Below are 21,244 nucleotides of genomic sequence, written 5' to 3' on the forward strand. Positions count from 1 at the left end.
CAAGCCCCAACCCCGCTTAAATATTCCACTGCAATGTCAACCCCTTCGGATGAATGGATAAAGAAGATGTGGCACATATATACAATGGAATACTACTCAGCCATAAAAAGAAACGAAATTGAGTTATTTGTAGTGAGGTGGATGGACCTAGAGTCTGTCATACAGAGTGAAGTAAGTCAGAAAGAGAAAAACAAACACCATATGCTAACACATATATATGGAATCTAAGAACAAAAAAAAGGTCATGAAGAACCTAGGGGTAAGACGGGAATAAAGACACAGACCTACTAGAACATGGACTTGAGGACACGGGGAGGGGGAAGGGTAAGCTGGGACAAAGTGAGAGAGTGGCATGGACATATATACACTACCAAACGTAAAATAGATAGCTAGTGGGAAGCAGCCGCATAGCACAGGGAGATCAGCTCGGTGCTATGTGACCACCTAGAGGGGTGGGATAGGGAGGGTGGGAGGGAGGGAGACGCAAGAGGGAAGGGATATGGGAACATATGTATATGTATAGCTGACTCACTTTGTTATAAAGCAGAAACTAACACACCATTGTAAAGCAATTATACTCCAATAAAGACGTTAAAAAAAAACCAAAAAACCCTTCACAGACAAAAAATCAAGCAGACAGCATTTTCATATCTTCTTTTTTGTAGAATCTAAAATATGGCACAAACGAACTTATTTATGAAACAGAAACAGACCCACAGACATAGAAAACAAACTTATGGGAATTCCCTGGTGGCGCAGTGGTTAAGAATCCGCCTGCCAATGCAGGGGACACGGGTTCGAGCCCTGGTCCAGGAAGATCCCACATGCCGCGGAGCAACTAAGCCCGTGCGCCGCAAATACTGAAGCCCGTGCGCTCTGGAGCCCACAGAGCCCATGGGCCTAGAGTCCGTGCTCCGCAACAAGAGAAGCTACCACAATGAGAAGCCCGTGCACCACAACGAAGAGTAGCCCCCACTCCCAGCAACTAGAGAAAGCCAGCATGCAGCAACAAAGACCCAATGCAGCCAAAAATTAATTAATTTTTAAAAAAAGAAGTAGCGATATCTGTATGCTATTTTTTTAAAAAAGAAAACAACCTTATGGTTACCAAAGGGGAAAGTGGGGGAGGTATACATTAGGAGTTTGGGATTAAAAGATACAAACTATTATATATAAAATAGATAAACAACAAGGTCCTACTGTATAGCACAGGGAACTATATTCAATATCCTGCAATAAACCATAATGGAAAAGGATCTGAAAAAGAATATGTACATGTATGTATAACTGAATCACTTTGCTGTACACCAAAACTAACACAACATTGTAAATCAACTACACTTCAATAAAAAATTAAATTAAAAAACCAAACTAATTAATGAATGAAAATAAAGCCTGCTTCCTTCCAGAAGTCGCTTGAGGAAATTTAGATTCTCCTATAAACCATGCTTGGGAGTGAGCAGCTTTCCCAGGATCTGAAACCACGAAACAGCAGGTGTGAGCGCCCCCCTGCCACCTCCCACCCTCTTTCCACCCTAACCTGCCAGACAGTGCTGCCAAAAGTGCTGGATGAAAACCACTTTCCAGCCCCTTCTCAGGAAGCCCTCTTGCATCACGAAAGGACATCTGCGGAATGGCATTAAAGCCTCAGAACACGCTGCAAGAAGCTAAGGGATTTTATGCTACAACCAGGAGAAATTTTTTTAAATATTGATAACGGCTAAAATTCTGCAAACCGAAGCCCCACGAGGTGGGGGCTGATGTCTCCTCGGCTGCAGTAAGTCCATCACCTGACCCAGCACCCTGCACACACGGGGCCCATCACCCTGCCACCCTGCCCGCCCCTCGGCGTCCCCCACAAATGGCAGGGATGGTGTCTTGGGAGGTGTGGACCCATGGGCTTTAAGCTCGGCCACTGGGCAGGTAGGCCGAGCCCGCCACATCTGTCTGGAAGTTCTTGCCTTCTGCCCTTGCCTGTAACACAGCAAACCACGGTGCGAGGCATCCGATTTACACGGGACAAAACTCAGTGGTCCCTGCCCTGGACAGTGCGGATGTGCTCAGTACCAGAACATGATCTCCCCAGGGCATGGCAGCCCATGGCCAGGCCACCACGCAGCACGGTGCACAGTAGGTGTTCCACAAGCACTTGCTGAATGATGAGTGAATGGATACACTGATGGATGTTATGTCTCTGAAATCTTACAAAACGCTTAATGCACATTTTATTTTATTTTTTTTAATATTTATTTATTTACTTATTTATTTATTTTGGCTGCACCGGGTCTTAGTTGAGTCACATGGGATCTTCGTTGCGACATGCGGGATCTTTCAGTTGCAGCATAAGGGCTTCTTAGTTGCGGCATGCGGACTTCTTAGTTGCAGCGTGCACGCGGGATCTAGTTCCCAGACCAGGGATCGAACCCGGGCCCCTTGCATTGGGAGCGCAGAGTCTTACCCACTGGACCACCAGGGATGTCCCTAATGCACATTTTAGAAGTAAATGCACACACAAGATACTCAAGGTACCTTCAAGCAAAAGGCCCAGGGAGCAAAGGATAAAAATCAGGTGACACTGGGGCCAGGGGCACATCCTCTCACAACCCTGCAGCCTGGTGGGACTGTCCCATAACCGTATGAGGGCGCCCCGGTGAAACGAGGCCATCCCCACAGTCCCCAGGGAAATCTGCAGAATAAAGAGAATCAGCCTCCAGAGGGTGCCAGGCTGGATGGAGCACCCCACCCACCAGCCACCCAGCCTCCTCACCCACGCCCGCCCAAGTTAGGATCCGGCAGCTGGAACTCGGGCTTTTTATGCATCTTCACTTCCATGATGCTGTGATGCTGGGCCAGGTAGGGCAGGATGTGGGTTCTGAATGAAGCCGGGAGCCTGACCCGCTCCCTCCCAGGTTCCAAATCCCCCTGCCCCTGAGCACAGCTTTTCCATTTCAGATTTCAAAGCGCAAAGGACAGATCTTTGCATAATCCGTGCTTCCTAATCCATCGGATATTCTCAGAAATAGCAAGTCTCTTCTCTGGACCTTCCTTGAAATAGCCTGGCCCTTACATAGGATAAAATGATGCAAAGTGGCATCTCCGTGACCCAAATACGAACACTGGAAATACTTCCGGGTCTTCCAAATAGCGATAAAAACTATTTAAGACAATTTAATGCCAAGGCCATTTAATAGAATTCGAGACAGCTCAGGCAAATACACTATTAGAGGGAACAGATAACCAATGAAAAATTCAAACAGATACTACTATATAAGTAGAATTGAGGGGGAAATATCACTTCATAGCTGTAGAGGATTTCCAAAGACGATGCTCTTGAAATCTCTTTGAAAACAATATGTTCCAACTTCCCACTAATCCAAATTACTCTAGCGATGTCTGCCTTCAGCGGCTAGCAGCAAAGATGCAGCCTCATTATCTCACTTGGCATGGTGGTATCAAGGAAACTTCTATTTCCGTCTTCCCATCACTAAAGCTAACGTGAGTCTCCCATCTGCACTGGTGACAGCTCCCTTTCTGATGAGAAGCAGAAACGTGTCCAGATGGGCTCGGGGCAGCGAGAAGACTGCCCACAAAGCCACCATGGTGTGGGGTGGGCGAGGGGATCATCACAGGGGCTACCTTTTGGGTTTTTTTTTTTAACGGGAAACAGTTCTGAATGGCTTAAGCAGGATGTATTTTGATTTGTAAAGCTCTATTAAATTGAAGAAAGAGAAAGAATCCATCCCCAGCTCCATACAGAACAAGTGAATACCATTAGCCCCTAAACTGTCAATGAATTAAACTCCTTCCCTGACCATGCAGAGCAGCCCTGGGTGTGGGCATCTTGTCTCTGCCAAGCAAGCCCGCAGGCCAACCCCTGCCACACGGCCCTACGGGAGCTACAGATGCCAGCAATGCACTATCTTATTTGTTCAGGGGAAGCAAAACGGTCCAGTGCTGGTGGCTGTGTTCTTTCTTCCCAACAAGGCCTAATTGCTGCTGTCCTCCTCTGGGATCTGGTCTCCCTGGACAGAGCGGGAAGGCAGCCAGCAGAACCTAAACCGTCCAGCTCCCTGGATCAGGCCTCAGTGCACTAACTCCTGGAAACTCAAAGATGCACAACCCAGGCACAGAGAACTTCCTGTTTCTGAAGGTATTAATATGAAGTCAAAATTAAAATCACATATTCTTATGGTTCTTTCTTTAAAAAACACAATCAGTGCTTCTTACTGAAAAATGAGAAAATGTAGGTTATCCATTTCGTGACCCTCCCTTTTGGAAAAGAATCACTTAGATGAAAACTGGTACATTCCTTAAAAATCAGCACTTATGATCCTTGAAACTCTAATATTTGAATTTTTTAATAATTTCCTATCAAGCCCATTCAATAGAATGCAAACTATCTCGAGCGGACACACTGTTAGATAAATGTGATATGAAACTAAAATTTCAAATAGACGCAACTATATAAAAATGGCAAGAGAAAACCTGCTTCATTGCTGTATAGAATTTCCAAAGATGATGTTCTGGAAACCAGCCATGGTTTTGACATCTATGAAAACAAATCAGTGTGGTGCACTGGGACAAGGGCTATAAGAAAATAACCGTGGGAGAACAGAATACAGAAGAAACATTTCTCCTATTTATGTATCTTGGGTTGGCCGAAAAGTTCGTTCGGTTTTTCCGTACGTTCCCGAACGAACTTTTTGGCCAACCCAAGATACATATATTCTCCTATATATATAACTGAATCACTGTGCTGTATACCTGAAACTAACACAGCACTGTAAAACAACTATACTTCAACTAAAAAAATAAAATTATATATTTTTAAAAGCCAGAACCAAAAAAAAAAAACTGTTAACTGTCTTTCTCAACCGACACGGGTGGTGTGCTGTAGAGGACTGAAGCACTGTCCAGGTGCCCTGGATTGAAACCTCCTTCACCAGCCGTCTCCACGGATGAGAAATGGCCCAACCGTCATGCCTCTGACAGAAGACATCGAAGACTGCTGTTAGGATGCAAGTCACATCTGCCGGGGCAGCTCTTTCATTTATTGCCCACCCTTAAGGTTTCAGCAGGAATTACTGGGCCAGACACTGTTAACCCACCAGTCCCTGAGCTCTTCCCATTTCCTGCCTGGTGCTACTGGACACCTTACACTGTGACTGCCATCATACCTGAGGACAGACACCTCTGACCCCATCTACCACGTACCTACACAGATCAGTCATTGGCTACCGCAAAGCCCTGAAGAAACGAGACGATTCTTTCACTCAGGCTGAATAATCCCATACTGGAGGGGCTTCTAATGAAAAGCCATATTCCCTGACCCCAACTTCCCCACGCCACTGCCAATCCTCTTCCTCAGTTCAGATTTTAATTCTTCTGGTGGCTATTTCCATCTCTCTAAATAATATTTTTATACCTCTATTTCTGGATATATTATCAACTTCAGATAAAATGTACTGACATCCTTATACGAGAGGCGACACGTTGCAGGACCTCCTGGGCTCTTGTGCCGCTGACTGTGATCACAGTAGCCATGGCAGGCGCTCCCATCCTGACGAAGGGCTCTGGGAGAAACACATCCGCCAGAGAATCTCCCACCAATTCTGGGAACAGAGGCACATCCTTTGGGTGGCCTGTGACCATGTAGCCCTCAGGATGAATACAAGCTCTTTCCTCTTTTTGAACTTGTTAAAGCCCTACATAGGAGGTGTCATTCACTTGGCCTGTCCCTGCTGCTCTTTGGGGGTAGGGACTGGCTCCCACACCCATCTGCACCCTCCAGTCTCAGCAGCAGGCCCAGGCGCCCGTGGAGGCTACATGTGCGCCTGCTGAGAGCAGAAGCGAGCGAGCACCAGTGTGGTCAGCCCCCACCTGCCAACGCACAGAGGCTGTGAACCGCAGAGACCGAGGTCTCACCGCTTTGTTCTTTCTACTACACGACGTATTCTTGATGTCCAACGGATGAACGGATAAACAAAATGTGGCATGTACATACAACGGAATGTGACTCGGCCTTAAAAAAGAAGGAACCCCTAAATACGTAAGGAACTCATACAACTCTGAAAAAAACAATTTTTTTCATGGCCTAAGGACCTAAACAGATTTTTCCAAAGACATACAAATAGCCACAGGCACATGAAAAGGTGCTCAACATCACCGATCATCAGGGAAATGCCAATCAAAACCACAGTGAAGTATCACCTCACACCTGTTAGGATGGCCATCACCAAAAAGACAACAAATAACAAGCGACGATGAGCACGTGGAGAAGAGGGAGCCCTCGTGCTCTGTTGGCGGGAATGTAAATTGGTGCAGCCACTATGGAGAACAGTATGGAGGTTCCTCAAAAAATTTTAAATACAACCACCATATGATCCAGCAATTCTGCTTCTGGGTATATATCCAAAAAAAACATGAAATCACTATCTCAAAGAGGTATCTGTACTCAAATGTTCATTACAGCATTATTTACAATAGCCAAGATATGGAAGCAGGGGACTTCCCTAGTGATGCAGTGGTTAAGAATCCGCCTGCCAATGCAGGGGACACGGGTTCGAGCCCTGGTCTGAGAAGATCCCACATGCCGCGGAGCTACTAAGCCGGTGCGCCACAACTAATGAGCCTGCACTCTAGAGCCCGCGAGCCACAACTACTGAAGCCCGTGCACCTAGAGCCCGTGCTCCGCAACAAGAGAAGCCACCGCAATGAGAAGCCCGAGCACAGCAACGAAGAGTAGCCCCCGCTCGCCGCAAAAGATATGGAAGCAATATGGGTCCATAGACAGATGAATGGATAAAGAATATATCACATATATACATACATATACGTATACACGCACACGTACACACAGTGGATTACTATATAGTATTAAAAAAAGGAGGGAATTCCCAGGCGGTCCAGTGATTAGGACTCTGCGCTTCCACTGCAGGGGACATGGGTTCGATCCCTGGTTGGGGATCTTAGATCCTGCAGGCCGCAAGGCATGGCCAAACAAGATAGACAGATAGATAGATAGATAGATAGATAAAAGAAGAAGGAAATCCTATCATTTGTGATGTTGTGGATGAACCTGGAAGGCATTACGCCAAGTGAAATAAGACAGAGACAGACAAATACACACTACGTACGTGATCTCACTTAGACGTGGAATTGTGGTTTCCAGGGGCTGGGGGAGGGGGAAATGGGGAGTTTGTGTTTATGCGGACAGAGTTTCAGTTTGGGAAGATGAAAAAGTTTTGGAGGTGGATGGTGGTAATGGTTGCACCACAAAGTGACTGTACTTAATACCACTGAACTGTACACATAAAAATGATTAAAGTGGTACATTTCATGCTACGTGTATTTTACCACAATTTTAAAAACTTAAAAAAATTAAGATATCCTTGATGCCAGAAGACAGAGTGGGGGGCGCAACAGCCGTCTCATCAGCTGATGTTCCCAGATGTTTCCTCTCCCCGTGGAGGGGCCCTGGGCCTGGGGCAACCGAGAGAGAAGCCTCTGTCTAAAAAATAACTTTGGTAGGGCTTCCCTGGTGGCGCAGTGGTTGAGAGTCCGCCCGCCGATTCAGGGGACACGGGTTCATGCCCCAGTCCGGGAAGATCCCACATGCCGCAGAGCGGCTGGGCCCGTGAGCCATGGCCGTTGAGCCTGCGCATCCGGAGCCTGTGCTCCGCAACGGGAGAGGCCACAACAGTGAGAGGCCCGCGTACCGGAAAAATTTTTTTAAATTTTTAAAAATTAAAAATTTAAAAAAAAATAAAAAATAACTTTGGTGGAATGACTGTCAAGGGACAAGGAGCAAGACTCACTCCGGGAGGATGAGGTGGGAGACAGAGAAGATACTCCACTGCTTCTCCGAATGGTGAGGAGCCCAGAGGCCCTTCTTATCAAAATCGGGGACAGGTGCCCTTTCTACGGCACAAGCAGCTCACAGGAGGAGCCAGGCTGGGGGCTCCGGAAAATCCAGGGGCTCCAGCCTCATTCAGGAGCACCACCCCACACTCACGGGGCACCTGAGAGAGGCAGAGGTATCATTTGCAAACGCACAAGAGGATATTTTTACCAATGGTAGAGTGGATTTTTTTTTAACAAGCATTAAGATTTTTTAACAGACTTTGGAAATGAAAGGGTTCCCAGCTGTATGTGTCAAGGCGAGATCCCCTTTCTGGCACTTCCGAGGCTGCATCAGGGTTGATTCAAACAGAAAACACACCTTCTCTAGCATCTACTCCTCTGGAGAAAGGCAGACTTTATGGCTGAAAGGGTGACTGAGCTCTCCCAAGTTGAGACACTACAACAAACAGCTCAGATACTCTCTGACTCTGGAACATTTCACGAGCCAGCTGTGGGGAGAGGCGGTGAGCAGTCGTGTCGACGGTGGGACCCTGATCCCAGCGCTCCAATGTCAGTGAAAGCAAACAGTTTTGTTGCAGAGAATGGCCAGGCCCTGCCAGGCTCTCTGGGACCTGCACCTCCATCCCACCTGGCACCCGCCTGCCTCTGCATCCTGGCCAGCATCTCTGGCCATCACAGAAGCCCGTGAAATCCTGCTATGCCTTGCTCCCGCTGAAGGCCAAATCAAAACCACTCGGCCCAGCATACGAAATGTTTCTGGACAAAATGCAGCAAAATAAAAGCCACATAGGCCCCTCCTTCGCCCTCCCGCCCTGGGCCACGGCTGGCCCGTCCGATGATGCGCACAGGTGGCCTCAGATCTGAGCCAGGATCCGCCCAGGCCACCACGGGGCCAGGACTGTGAAGCAGGCTTCAGCGACACATTTTCCATTAAACGAAAGAAAAATGGGCGATGGTGAGCAGTCATACGAACGAAGTGAAATGCTGTTGCAGTCCACTCACTCGAAATAAAACCCATCCCATTAGGACGACTGTAATTGCAGCCCATTCTGCTCTGGATGAGGCCGACTGTCGGAAGATAAGCGTTTAAAATTGAAAATCAAAGAGCGGTTCCTCAGTGATTCCCAGGAAACGAGGTGCCCACAAGAAGGTATTAAACCCAACCACACAAAGCTTGTCCCCAACCCACACCAAGAATCCTAAAAGTCACCTTAACAGATTTCAAACTTCCAAGTAAAACACAATGACATAAATAAGTCCTTAATCATACTGCACTGCTTGAGTTACTGGATTTTAATGACACTACCTCTCCAGGTCAGGGGGACCTGACAAAGCTAACCCCACCGCCATGAAAAGTCGCCTGCCCCTTTTTATCACTTAGAATACAAATTCCAGGGACTTCCCTGGCGGCCCAGTGGTTAGGACTCTGCGCTTTCAATGCAGGGGGCCTGGGTTCAATCCCCGGCCAGGGGAACTAAGATCCTGCAAGCCGTGTAGCATGGCCAAAAAAAGAAAAAAACAACAACCACCATTCCAGAACCCATCCCAAACTGGAAGGAAGGACCCCAATGAAACGGAACTCCTGTCCCGCTGATCAGGGAAATACACTCTTCTCAAATAACCGAGCCCCACCCACCCCCTGGCATCAGACCTCACTCATCCTGGTCTCCCATCCGGGGCCCTTGGACTTGGTCTCCATCTCCCGCATGCTGGGAGCCACTTCCTGTCCACGGTGGACGTTCCGTTCCTACTCTTGGCCATCCCTCTAACCAGAGGTTCTGGTGCCACAGGGAAAGAGTGGGTTTTCTTGCTAGTTGCTCCCCCACGAAATTCTGACACGGCTGGCCTGGTTCCACTTCCATCAGCTCTGAAGATGGCACAGAAAGCCCTGCCGCTTCCTCCCGCTGAGCACCCTCGTGTGAGTGGAGAAAGTGAGCCTGAACGAGGCCAGAAATGGGGTGTCAGGGAACCTCAGAGGGGAAGGGGTTCCTGGAAGATGGGGCGGCAATAATCAAAACACCCCATCTGCAGCCCACAGCCCGGGGCAGGCTCCCCCAGCCCACAGGCTGCAGATCCCACCCACGAGGCCAGGGTCCTTCGACCCCACGCTCTGCGGCCAGAAGATGGCTCTCTCCTCTACAGACACGAGATCACTATTAGAAGGCCATATTTAAACACAGAGATGGCATATCTCCATGTTAATTACGAGCTCTTTCACTGTTTGGTAATGAAATAATACGTGGAAACTCTGCATGTCAGAACACGGCATCTACGTAAAGAGGGCTCAAAACCACTCCTAAATTTCAGAATCTTCGGGTAGAAGAGACGGTCACGCTTGTTGACAAACAGTGCTGCTGACCTGGAGGAAGGGAACCACAGCAGAGAAGGGTGGGCCTCCCCAGCTGCCCCCTCCCCACCATTCAGAGTGGGGAGCCCCTCCCCCCACCCCTCAGGCCTCCAGCTTCTGGTTTTTAAGACTCTCAGGATTTGGGAATGAGACTGAGTAGACAAGCACTTTAAAATTCATTACCAGGAGGTTCCCACAGACTTTGCTTCCATGCATAGGAAATAGTCTATTTCTCCAAGTACTTGCCTACAAGTCCAATCTGGGGGAACTGATGTAGATTGTTCCATTTTAGGTTTTTCAACCGGAGGAAATTTAAAAATTCTTCCTTCCAGCTCAACAGAGCGAATCCACGAATCTCCTGCTTCTGTGAAAGGAGGACAAAGACCCTCCTGGGGCCGCCGGATCTGGCAGCAGCTTCTCCCTGGATTCTCAGGACAGCCAACGGCGTCAGGGGAACAGGACACCAGGCCAAGGGCCCCACGGTGGCGACCAGCCTGACTCATGCACCGGGTGGTCCCAGGTGGTTCAGGAAGAGGGCCTGGCGTCAATCCATTTGCCAAATCGCCAGGGAAATAAGGTATTTTTTAAATAAATAATGGCTTGTGAGCCCAGGGTTCAGGTCCCCGTCCATGGGGTCAGCGCCCCAGCACCCCCAGCATGGGGGTGGGGTGCTCTCAGGGTAGGGATGTCTCCCTAGAAGAATGTTATCACACCTCAGGATCAGCCTGTGTGTCACAGGGAAGCCTTGAAGCTCCCCGCGGGCTCCCCCATGGGTTCTTGGTTTCCCCTCAAAACCCCAAAAGCAAACCCCAGACCAGGGGCCCTAGGGAGCCTGTGTGCTGGGAGGCCCCCCAGGGTGGTCAGCTGGAATGCTGTTTGCTGGACCTCTGCTCAGTGGTGCAGCATCAAAGGAGGGAGAGGGAGGGGGAGGAGCAGGGGGAGGGGAGGGGGAGAGGGAGGGAAAGGAGGGGGAGGGGAGGGGAGGAATGGGGGAGCAGGGAGGGAGGGAGAGGAGCAGGGGGAGGGGAGGGGGAGAGGGAGGGGAGGAGGAGAGAGAGAATGTTTCTGCGGAGGACAAGAGAGGGAGAGAGAAGGGAGGGCTGGGGAGAGAGAGGAGGGAGGAGGCAGAGGACAGGAAAGGGGAAGGGAGAGAAGCAAGGCAGGCCCTCCCCCTCACACAGGGTCTGTGGGCGATGGAGCCTTTCTGGAGGTCTATCTGCAGCCTTCACATTAGGCCCAGCCATTCTACTTCTGGAAATATACCATAAGGAAAGAATCATGGGGATCTGCTGAAAAAGAAAAAGGCTTCCCTGGTGGCACAGTGGTTAAGAATCCACCTGCCAAGGCAGGGGACACTGGTTCGAGCCCTGGTCCAGGAAGATCCCACATGCCGCGGAGCAACTAAGCCCGTGCGCCACAACTACTGAGCCTGTGCTCTAGAGCCCGCAAGCCACAACTACTGAGCCCACGTGCCACAACTACTGAAGCCCGCGTGCCTAGAGCCTGTGCTCCGCAACAAGAGAAGCCACGGCAATGAGAAGCCCGTGCACCGAAACAAAGAATAGCCCCCGCTCACCGCAGCTAGAGAAAGCCGGCGTGCAGCAACTAAGACTCAACACAGCCAAAAATAAATAAATAAATAAATAAATTTTAGAAAAAAGAAAAACAGAGCTACAGGGTGTTTATGACAGCATCGTTCAGGGCAGAAAAACATTCTAAACAAGCCCAATGTCCAAGCAAGGGGCATGGGTCAGTGCACGACGGACAAACTCCCATCGCTGCGGGTCGAAGAAAGAGGCCCCCGGCGCAGCAGAGGGGGAGGCGTGTGGGCAGCTGTGCACGTGCCAAGCACACAGAAGAACCCGCGTGAACAATGCCTCCCCCCACCCCCCACTGCAGGAAAAATCCAGGATGTCTAAGTTTCCTGTTTGCTGATCTCTATTTTCTAATACAATGAACCGGGAGGCTTGCGATAACTAAAGTTGTTAAAAGAAAAAGTGTTCTCTCTTGCCCAAAACTGCTTTAATACTAAACAACTGCATTAAGCCGTATGACGCTGCTTATATTTGACCACTTCTGACTTAACAAAAACAGCTGTTTCATAGGGTTCAACATGATCTTGTCCTAAAATCCAGATGAGCCGTGAGACCCACAGGAATCATTTCCTCTCAGGGACTTGTGAGGGGCCGTGACTGACTGACCCTCTCGGTGCAGGTCCCCCGTTCCCCCAGGAGACACCAGCCCCACCACGCCGAGCGCCTCCCACGTGCCCAATGCCACCGTAACCCTGTGCGAGGATCATCTCATCTGTAACTCACGTCATCTTGCAAAGCGTGCGGGGGGCTTCGGCAGGCAGGCCGGGTCCAGACAAGCCCTTCCCACCCTCCATCCTTACTGTTTGGGCTCATTTACAAGACGGGGTCCTGACTGGGCTTCTCCTCCCCTGCGGGGCTCACTCCTTCCTCTGAATCCTGCACCTCCTCCAAAAATACTGGAAGTGACCATTACAAAAGTTAAAGAAGATGTAATTACCCCAAACCAGGGTTCCAGCTGCCGGCTGGACCCGTTTTCCCGTGTCCCCACCAGGCCACCCTTCCTGTGGAAACACAGCTGTCCCGACCACCTACTCAGCGCTGGCCATGAAGCCTCAGTCAGCCCAGAAACACAGACGCTCAGCTCCCTTTTGCCTCCTGGCTGAACTGCCAACCACACACACATCAGCTTTGGTCCATGATGTCGGCTGTGAGCAATGTCACCCCCTAAAAAAATGGTCACTGGTCACTCACAGAAGTGACCCAGGGCTGATCAGGGGAGGGCAGCCGTCTCAGGACCTCAACACATAAGAAGGGAGCAGAAATCATGAGAGAAATGCAAAGCAAAACTACAATGAGGTATCACCTCACACAGGTCAGAATGGCCATCCCCCCAAATTTACAAACAATAAATGCTGGACAGGGTGTGGAGAAAAGGGAACCCTCCTGCACTGTTGGTGGGAATGTAAATTGATACAGCCACTATGGAGAACAGTATGGAGGTTCCTCAAAAAACTAAAAATAGAATTACCATATGATCCAGTGATCCCATTCCTGGGCATATACCCAGAGAAAACTCTGATTCGAAAAGATACATGCACCCCAATATTCACAGCAGCACTACTTACAATAGTCAAGACATGGAAACAACTTAAATGTCTGTCGACAGATGAATGGATAATGAAGACGTGGTACATATATACAAAGGAATACCATAAAAAAGAAAGGAATAATACCATTTGCAGCAACATGAATGCAACTAGAGATGATCATACTAAGCAAAATAAGTCAGAAAGACAATTACCATATGATGTCACTTATACGTGGAATCTATAACATGACACAGATGAACTTATCTATGAAACAGAAACAGACTCATGGACATAGAGAACAGACTTGTGGTTGACAAGGGGGAGGGAGCTGGGGGATGGGTGGAGTGGGAGTTTGGGATTAGCAGAGGCAAACTATTATATATGGATAAACAACAGGGTCCTACTGAACAGCACAGAGAACTATATTCAGTACCCAGTGATAAACCATAATGGAAAAGAATATAAAGAAAAGAATGTGTGTGTGTGTGTGTATATATATATATATATATATATATATATGTGAATCACTGTGTTGTACAGCAGAAATTTTTTTTTAACATCTTTATCGGAGTATAATTGCTTTACAATGGTGTGTTAGTTTCTGCTTCATAACAAAGTGAATCAGTTATACATATACATATGTTCCCATATCTCTTCCCTCTTGCGTCTCCCTCCCTATCCCACCCTCCCTATCCCACCCCTCTAGGTGGTCACAAAGCACTGAGCTGTACAGCAGAAATTAACACAACACTGTAACTCAACTATACTTCAATTTTTATTTTAAAAAAATTTTTTTTAAAAAAAAGAAGGAAGCAGAGGCCCAGGGCGCGCTTTCTGGAGTTGTCAGACAGAGGAAACCTGGGCAGGGTGCCCGCAAGCTTACCGGGGGGCTTATCTCACCTGGGGATGGCCCCCAGCACCCACGCAGACTGCATCTGAGAAGCTGGTTCTTTCCAAGCACCCAGAAATCTGGGGCATTAAAAAAATCTATTCTAAATACTGGACTGAACTTTCCCTCAGGTTCCATGTGGAGAGGAAAGAAGGAAGACCAACAGGGACGACAAAGCCAAGGGTCTGGAGCTGGACGGGGGCAGGGGGATGGACAGCAAGGCTCTGAGCCCAGGTCCCACTGCCAGGAACCCCGGGGTGACGGGACTCAAACTGCCCTCCAATTTCTTTCAAAAGACATTTTTTTTCTAAATAGTTGTAGACCTACAAACAAATTGTGCAGATCGTACAGAGTTCCCATAGAATACCCTCACATCTGATTTACCCAGTCATTAAATCTTACATCCAAGTCGCACATTTGTTACAGTTAATGAACCAATATCGGTGTGTTACTGCTAACCAAGGTTACGTTCTATTGACGTTTCCCTGGTTTTAACCCAGTGTCCTTTATCTGCTCCAGGATCCCACCCATTCTATTTAAACATCCTGTCTCCTTCGGCTTCTCTTGGCTGTGACAGATTCTCAGAGTTTGGTGAAACTACGGTTTCATCTGTTCTAAGGAGTGCTGCTCAGGTATTTGATAGAACGCCCCTCTGCTGGCATTGAACTGCTGTCTTCCTTGTGATTAGATAGAAGTTTTGGGGTTTGGGCAGAAAGGCCACAGAGCTGAAGAGCCATCCCCATCACATCCCATGCAGGGGCACACCATCAAGGCGACGCATCACTGCTGGTGGACCTGGATCCCGTGGCCGAGGAGGGGTTATCAGGTTTCTCCACTGTCAAGTTCCTCTGTTTCCCCTTTTCCAGGCTGTGCTCTTTGGAAGGACGTTACCAGGTACAGCCCACGCTTGAAGAGGGGGGAGTTCCGTCCCCCCTCATTTCTGTTAGTCAACACCAGCAGGGACCACCTCCTGCAGACCCGAATCTCCCTTTGTGGCCACACTCCACAGAAGCCCCATTTGGCCCTTTCTTCTTCTTTTTTTTTTTTTTTAATTTTACTTTTTTGTTTTATTTTTATTACACACTACAAAATACACTGCATAACCTTCTAGCAGGGGTAGACAAGCATAACTGAGTTATTTTTCATCAATCAAGAAAATGCTTCCTTGGGCTTCCCTGGTGGCGCGGTGGTTGGGAGTCCGCCTGCCGGTGCAGGGGATGCGGGTTCGTGCCCCGGTCCGGGAGGGTCCCACGTGCCGCGGAGCGGCTGGGCCCGTGACCCATGGCCGCTGGGCCTGCGCGTCCGGAGCCTGTGCTCCTCGATGGGAGAGGCCACGACAGTTGAGAGGCCCGCGTACCGCAAAAAAAAAAAAAAAAAAAAGAAAAAGAAAATGCTTCCTTAATCAATGTTCTCCAAACCCTTTGACACATAGTAACGATTGACTCCAGAGAGGCGCCTTATCTCTTTCCATCAAATTCCACTGATATGAATAATGGGCAACCCTTTTTTCCTTGCCCCCGTGAGTGAACCTGTGGATGCGTGCAGTGGCCATTCCCGGAATGAATAAGCACGCGGCCATGATGGCGATCCTGGGGAGAATCTCGAACCACATCGCGACACCGTCACCAAGGCCAAACACTTCCTTCCAAGCTCCTTAAAGGTGACCCGGCTTCAATCCCTTTCCGGTAACTGGCCCTTTCTTCTTATCTCACACAAATCAAAAGCTCCCTGAGGGTCCAACCTCCTCCGCCCCGTTTCCAGGGTGCAAGAACCCAGCGTGGGGCTCTTCCCTCTGCACACGCTGCAATGTCTCCTTCTGAGCTGTCCCGATGTCCCCGGGGTGGCCAGGCTGCCAGGAGCAGCCCTCAGGCCAGCAAGAGGCGGGCAGGCCCCTGGCGGAAGTCCAGCTCCCTAGCTAACCATCCAGGGCAAAGCTGCTCCCGGCCCAGGCCCACACCCTCCTCCACCCACTGGCCACGCAAGAGGGGAGCCGGGGAGATGCACTGCAGACGGTGCGGTCAGGGAGGCTGCAGGAGGTGCAGCTGGAGGGCACTCACTAGGCTCAGCGAATTTGCGTTTCTAGACTTCTGAACCACACCACCCACAGATATGACCCCCTCCTAAAATCCCAACCACGGACAATGTACTGGGACCCCACACGCTCAAGCAGAGGTGCTCTCCATATCACAAACAGCAGCCACAGGACCCTGGGGAGAGGCTGAGCAGAGCTGCAGGGCCCACTGCTCCAGGCTGGCTCCCCACGGGCCCCGGAGGGTGGGTGCAGCGCCACCCAGGCCCCAGCCTCCGCCTGTCCAGGCACAGCCCTCAGACCCCCGTTCTGATCCTCAGACCTCAGATCCTCAGACCCCCGTTCTGAAGCCTCCGTGCTATCCCAGCACCAGGACTGGGCCAGGAGTCCAGCAGAGTGGAGCCAGGAGCATGCCTAGGACCACTGAGGCCAGGTGTCACCTCCCGGCCTCCCTCGCATCTCTGTGGACCACCTCAGAGGAGACCGCTGTGGGTCTTGTCTATTTCAGACGGCACAGGACACAGACCACGTGTGCGCAAGCTCGGATGCAATGACCACACGTGGGACCCAGCCCAAAGCTGGACGGCTGATGGACAGTCTCCCAGCACAACTGGAGGGGTGGGAGGGGCCGGGAAGGCTGCCAGGGGGCACTGTGGACACAGACAGCAGGGACCTCTAGGATCTCAGTGTGATGGGCAGGGTGGCCTGGAGAGCGCCGGACAGGGGGCCCCTCGGAATCCCCACCCAGTTTCTGGGCCGACCCAAAGGAGCTGTTCATACACACCATCTCGCTCTGTTATCTCTTCTTACAGCTCTCTGGCTTCCCACTCACCTGAAACCACAGAGCCTGTGACCCTCAAGGGCTCGGTCTGTTTGTGTCTGGTTTTCCTTAAGTGCACAGCTCTGCCCTTGCGCAGGAAGAAAAACTCATGGAGAGAACTTATCCATATCAATTACCTGTGTATAGATCTCAGCATCCTACTTGGGTTTATGGACTCTGATTTCATTTAGAAAATACAATGTGTATCTGAATATTAATAAGCACTTGGTGGAATGGCCACATTTAATCATCTCACATTAAATTAAATGTAATCTTGATTTTGATATTATTGTTCCAGCAGGAAAATAAGCCATGAGTCAGTCAATTGAAAGTTCTCCCTGAAGATTCCATGATGCTGTACTGCTCTTTTTTTTTTCTTTTTCAGTTTTTATTGAAGTTTAATATAGACACTGAAAAGTTCCTTATCATAAAGTGGAACCCACCCAGGCAAACCTCACACAGATCAAGAATGGGACATTGGGACTTCCCTGGTGGTGCAGTGATTAAGAATCCGCCTGCCAATGCAGGGGACATGGGTTCGACCCCTGGTCCAGGAAGCTCCCACATGCTGCGAAGCACCTAGGCCCATGCGCCACAACTACTGAGCCTGCATTCTAGAGCCCGAGAGCCACACTACTGAGCCCACGTGCCACAACTACTGAAGCCCGCGTGCCTAGAGCCCGTGCTCCGCAACAAGAGAAGCCACTGCAATGAGAAGCCCACGCACCACAACGAAGAGTAGCCCCTGCTCGCCGCAACTAGAGAAAGCCCGTGTGCAGCAACAAAGACCCAACGCAGCCAAAAATAAAATAAAATAAAATTAATTAATTAAAAAAAAATGGGACATTGTCTTTGCAGCAACATGGATGGACCTAGAGATTATCATACTGAGTGAAGTAAATCAAAGAAAGACAAATATCATGATATCACTTATATGTGGAATCTAAAATACAACACAAATGAACATATCTACAAAACAGAAACAGACTCACAGACATAGAGAACAGACTTGTGGTTGCCAAGGGGGAGGGAGGTGGGAGAGGGAAGGATTGAGAGTTTGGGATTAGCAGATGCAAACTATTACATATAGAATGGATAAACAACAAGGTCCTACTGTATTGCACAGGGAACTATATTCAATATCCCTGTGACAAACCATAATGGAAAATAATATGAAATAGAATATGTATGTATAACTGAGTCACTTTGCTGAACAGCAGAAATTAAAACAACATTGTTTTAATTTACATCAATAAAATCTTAAAAAAGAACAAAAGAAATAAATGGGACATTGTCAGTTCCTCCAGAAGCCGGGTGCCCTCCTGGTGCCCCCTCTAATCACCATCTCCCAAGGGCACCCTGACTTCCCACCCCACATGGGAGAGTTGCCTGTTGCCCTTCCCATCAGTGGAGCCATGCGGTAGGGACTAGGGACTCTAGGGTTTGGGTTTTGGGTTCAACAGCACGTGGCAGGACTCATCCAGGCCACTGCACACACTTGCAGTGCCTGCTGGATGGTTTCCATGTGCGATAAGCCCCAGTGTACAGAGCAGTCTACGGCTGGTGGACCTTGGGTCATCTGTAGTTTGACAACCACGCTTCTTCGGATGCTCTGGTGCATGCGTCTGGAGGGCTCTGTTAGTTTCCTGGGGCCCCTGGAGCAAATCACCACAAACACGTGCCTTTCACCAACTCAAGTTCAGGAGACCGGGAACCTGAAAGCAGTTTCAGTGGCTGAAATCTAGGTGTTCGCAGGGCCCCCCTCCCTCTGGAGGCTCCAGGGGAGAATCACCTCTTCCAGTTGCCGATGCTGCCGGCATTCCCTGCCTGTAGCCACATCACTCCGATCTCTGCCTCCGTGGTCACTGTCTTCTCCTCTGTGTCTACATTCCCTCTGCCTCTCTCTTAGAAGGACCTTTGTGGGGACTTCCCTGGCGGTCCACTGGTTAGGACTGGGCCCCGGGTTCGATCCCTGGTTGGGGCGCGCCGAAAAAAAAAAAAAAAAGGACCCTTGTGATGGCATGCAAGGCCCACCCAGATAAGCCAGGATCATCTCCTCATCTCAGTGTCCCAACTCACGTCTGCAAAGGCTTCACCATGTAAGGTCACATTCACAGGTTCCAGGGATGGGGACCTGCCATCGTTAGGGGCCACCATGCAGCCCACGACAGTGGCCGTATGCACACTGCACCCAGTTTCACTCAGAGCGGGACTGCTGGTCACAGAGTACGTGCATTTTTAACTTCAGGCGACACTGCAAAACCGCTTCCTAAAGCAGCTGTATAAACTTACACCCCGATCAACCATCAGAGTTCTAGCCGCTCCACAACCTCTTCAATGCCTAGTTTCTGCTCTTTTCAATTTTAGCCCTTCTGGTGGTGTGTAACGGTATCAAATTGGGGTGGGTACTTTTATGTGTCAACTTGACTGGCCACAGGGCGCCCAGATTAAACATTATTTCTGGGTGTGTCTGTGTGTCTCTGGATGAGATGAGCGTTTGCATCAGTGGACTCGGTAAAGCAGACACTCTCCCCAATGTGGGTGGGCGTCCAACCCACTAAGGGCGTGAACAGAACAACAGATGGAGGAAGGAGGGATTTGCCCCTTTTTCTGCCTCACTGTTGAGCTGGGACCTCTCACCTCATCTTCTGCCCTTGGGCTGGGATTCACACCATGGGCCCCCTGGGTCCTCAGGCCTTCAAGTCTCAAACTGAACTACACACCAGCTTTCTTGGCCTCCAGCTGCTGACCACAGATCTGGGGACTTCTCAGCCTCCATAATCATGTGAGTTCTCATAATAAATCTCCACATATAGGGAATTCCCTGGCGGTCCAGTGGTTAGGACTCGGTGCTTTCACTGCCATGGCCCGGGTTTAATCCCCAGTCGGGGAACTAAGATCCCGCAAGCCACGTATAGCGCAGCCAAAAAAACCAAAAAAAATATAACACACACACACACACACACACACACACACACACACTCACACACTATGGTCTGTTTCTATGGAGAACCCTAAAACATTTACAATTTATTTTTCATTTCCCTCCCTGATGACTAATGGAGTTGAGGACCTTTCCATATGGCTACTGGGCCTTCTTTTTGGTGAAATGTCTTTGGTCCCTTTTCCTACTCAGTTGTTTGCCTTTTTCTTGGACAGTGCTTTATTTTAAGATGAGTAATTTGTTAGAACATCTTCCACGAAGCACACAGTGGGGAGGGGAACACGTGTTTTTGGTGTCAGGGCCTGAGATGTGAGGTCCAGATGGATGTGAGTGATGCGTTGCCGTGAATTCTGGATGATGAACACCCACCACGGCCTCCAGGACTCTGTCAGTGCAGACGGTTTCCATAAGGAAAACGCACGACTTTTTTGTAGTTGGGAACTCAGGTGAGCGAGACACAATTCAGCCCGAAATTAATGTGTTATGCTTCCATTTTCTTCCTTGAAACCAGAGCTAATTTCACTTCAAGGAAGTGAGCATTACATTGGGACATTAAACTCTCTTTGTATTTCTACAAATACATGTGGACTTTACAGAATCTCCTGAGTCAGTCGGCAGTAGCTGCTAATCAAGGCTGCACGGGACGGCCCACCTACGGCTGTGGGTACCACGCGTGAGCACAGAGAGGCAGCCACGCCACCAGCGTGACCACTGGCTTTCTGCCATGAAATATCGGATATTAAATACACCGAGTCTGGCTTCTCTACTTCACTGTAAAGGAAGAAAGCCGGTTTGGGCTACCAGTCAACACGAACTGCAGCGTAATATTCGGGGTTTGATGAAAACCGTCAGGGGAGTGAGCCCCAGGCCTGCCCCCCTGCAGCACGCAATCCCCACCCGTCCCCACCTGCAGCAGCCACTTGGCCCTTGGAGGCAGAGAGGTCAACACACAGGGAGAGTCCCCCACCACAACAAATGCATCTTTCTCCCAACAAATCATGACTTCTAACTGCCCCACAATTAGCAGGCAGTTTCCAGCTCCAGCCCACGGCAGTAAGCTGTGAAAGACGCATTCACCAGCGTCCTAGCCAGCTCCCCGCAGAGGCCGAGCCTCGGGCCACGGAGAGGGAATGGTGCCCACCCCCACCCGTGCCAACGCAAAGAGCAGGCTGTCCATAGGTCCGGAAAGGGGAGCAACTGTAAGACATGTTTTCTGACCCATCATTAC

The 21,244-nt window shown here is 49.6% G+C and overlaps 1 protein-coding gene and 1 pseudogene across 5 annotated transcripts in view; both read right to left on the minus strand.

The window, feature by feature from the left end:
- APBA2 (amyloid beta precursor protein binding family A member 2) overlaps nucleotides 1-21,244 on the minus strand; it is a 204,146-nt gene that overhangs the window by 173,050 nt on the left and 9,852 nt on the right. The gene's annotated exons all lie outside the window — the stretch shown is intronic.
- On the minus strand, nucleotides 15,622-15,937 carry LOC117196020 (NADH dehydrogenase [ubiquinone] 1 alpha subcomplex subunit 1-like; annotated as a pseudogene).

Source organism: Orcinus orca, chromosome 2 (genome assembly GCF_937001465.1).
Source record: "Orcinus orca chromosome 2, mOrcOrc1.1, whole genome shotgun sequence".
Classification (NCBI taxonomy): domain Eukaryota; kingdom Metazoa; phylum Chordata; class Mammalia; order Artiodactyla; family Delphinidae; genus Orcinus; species Orcinus orca.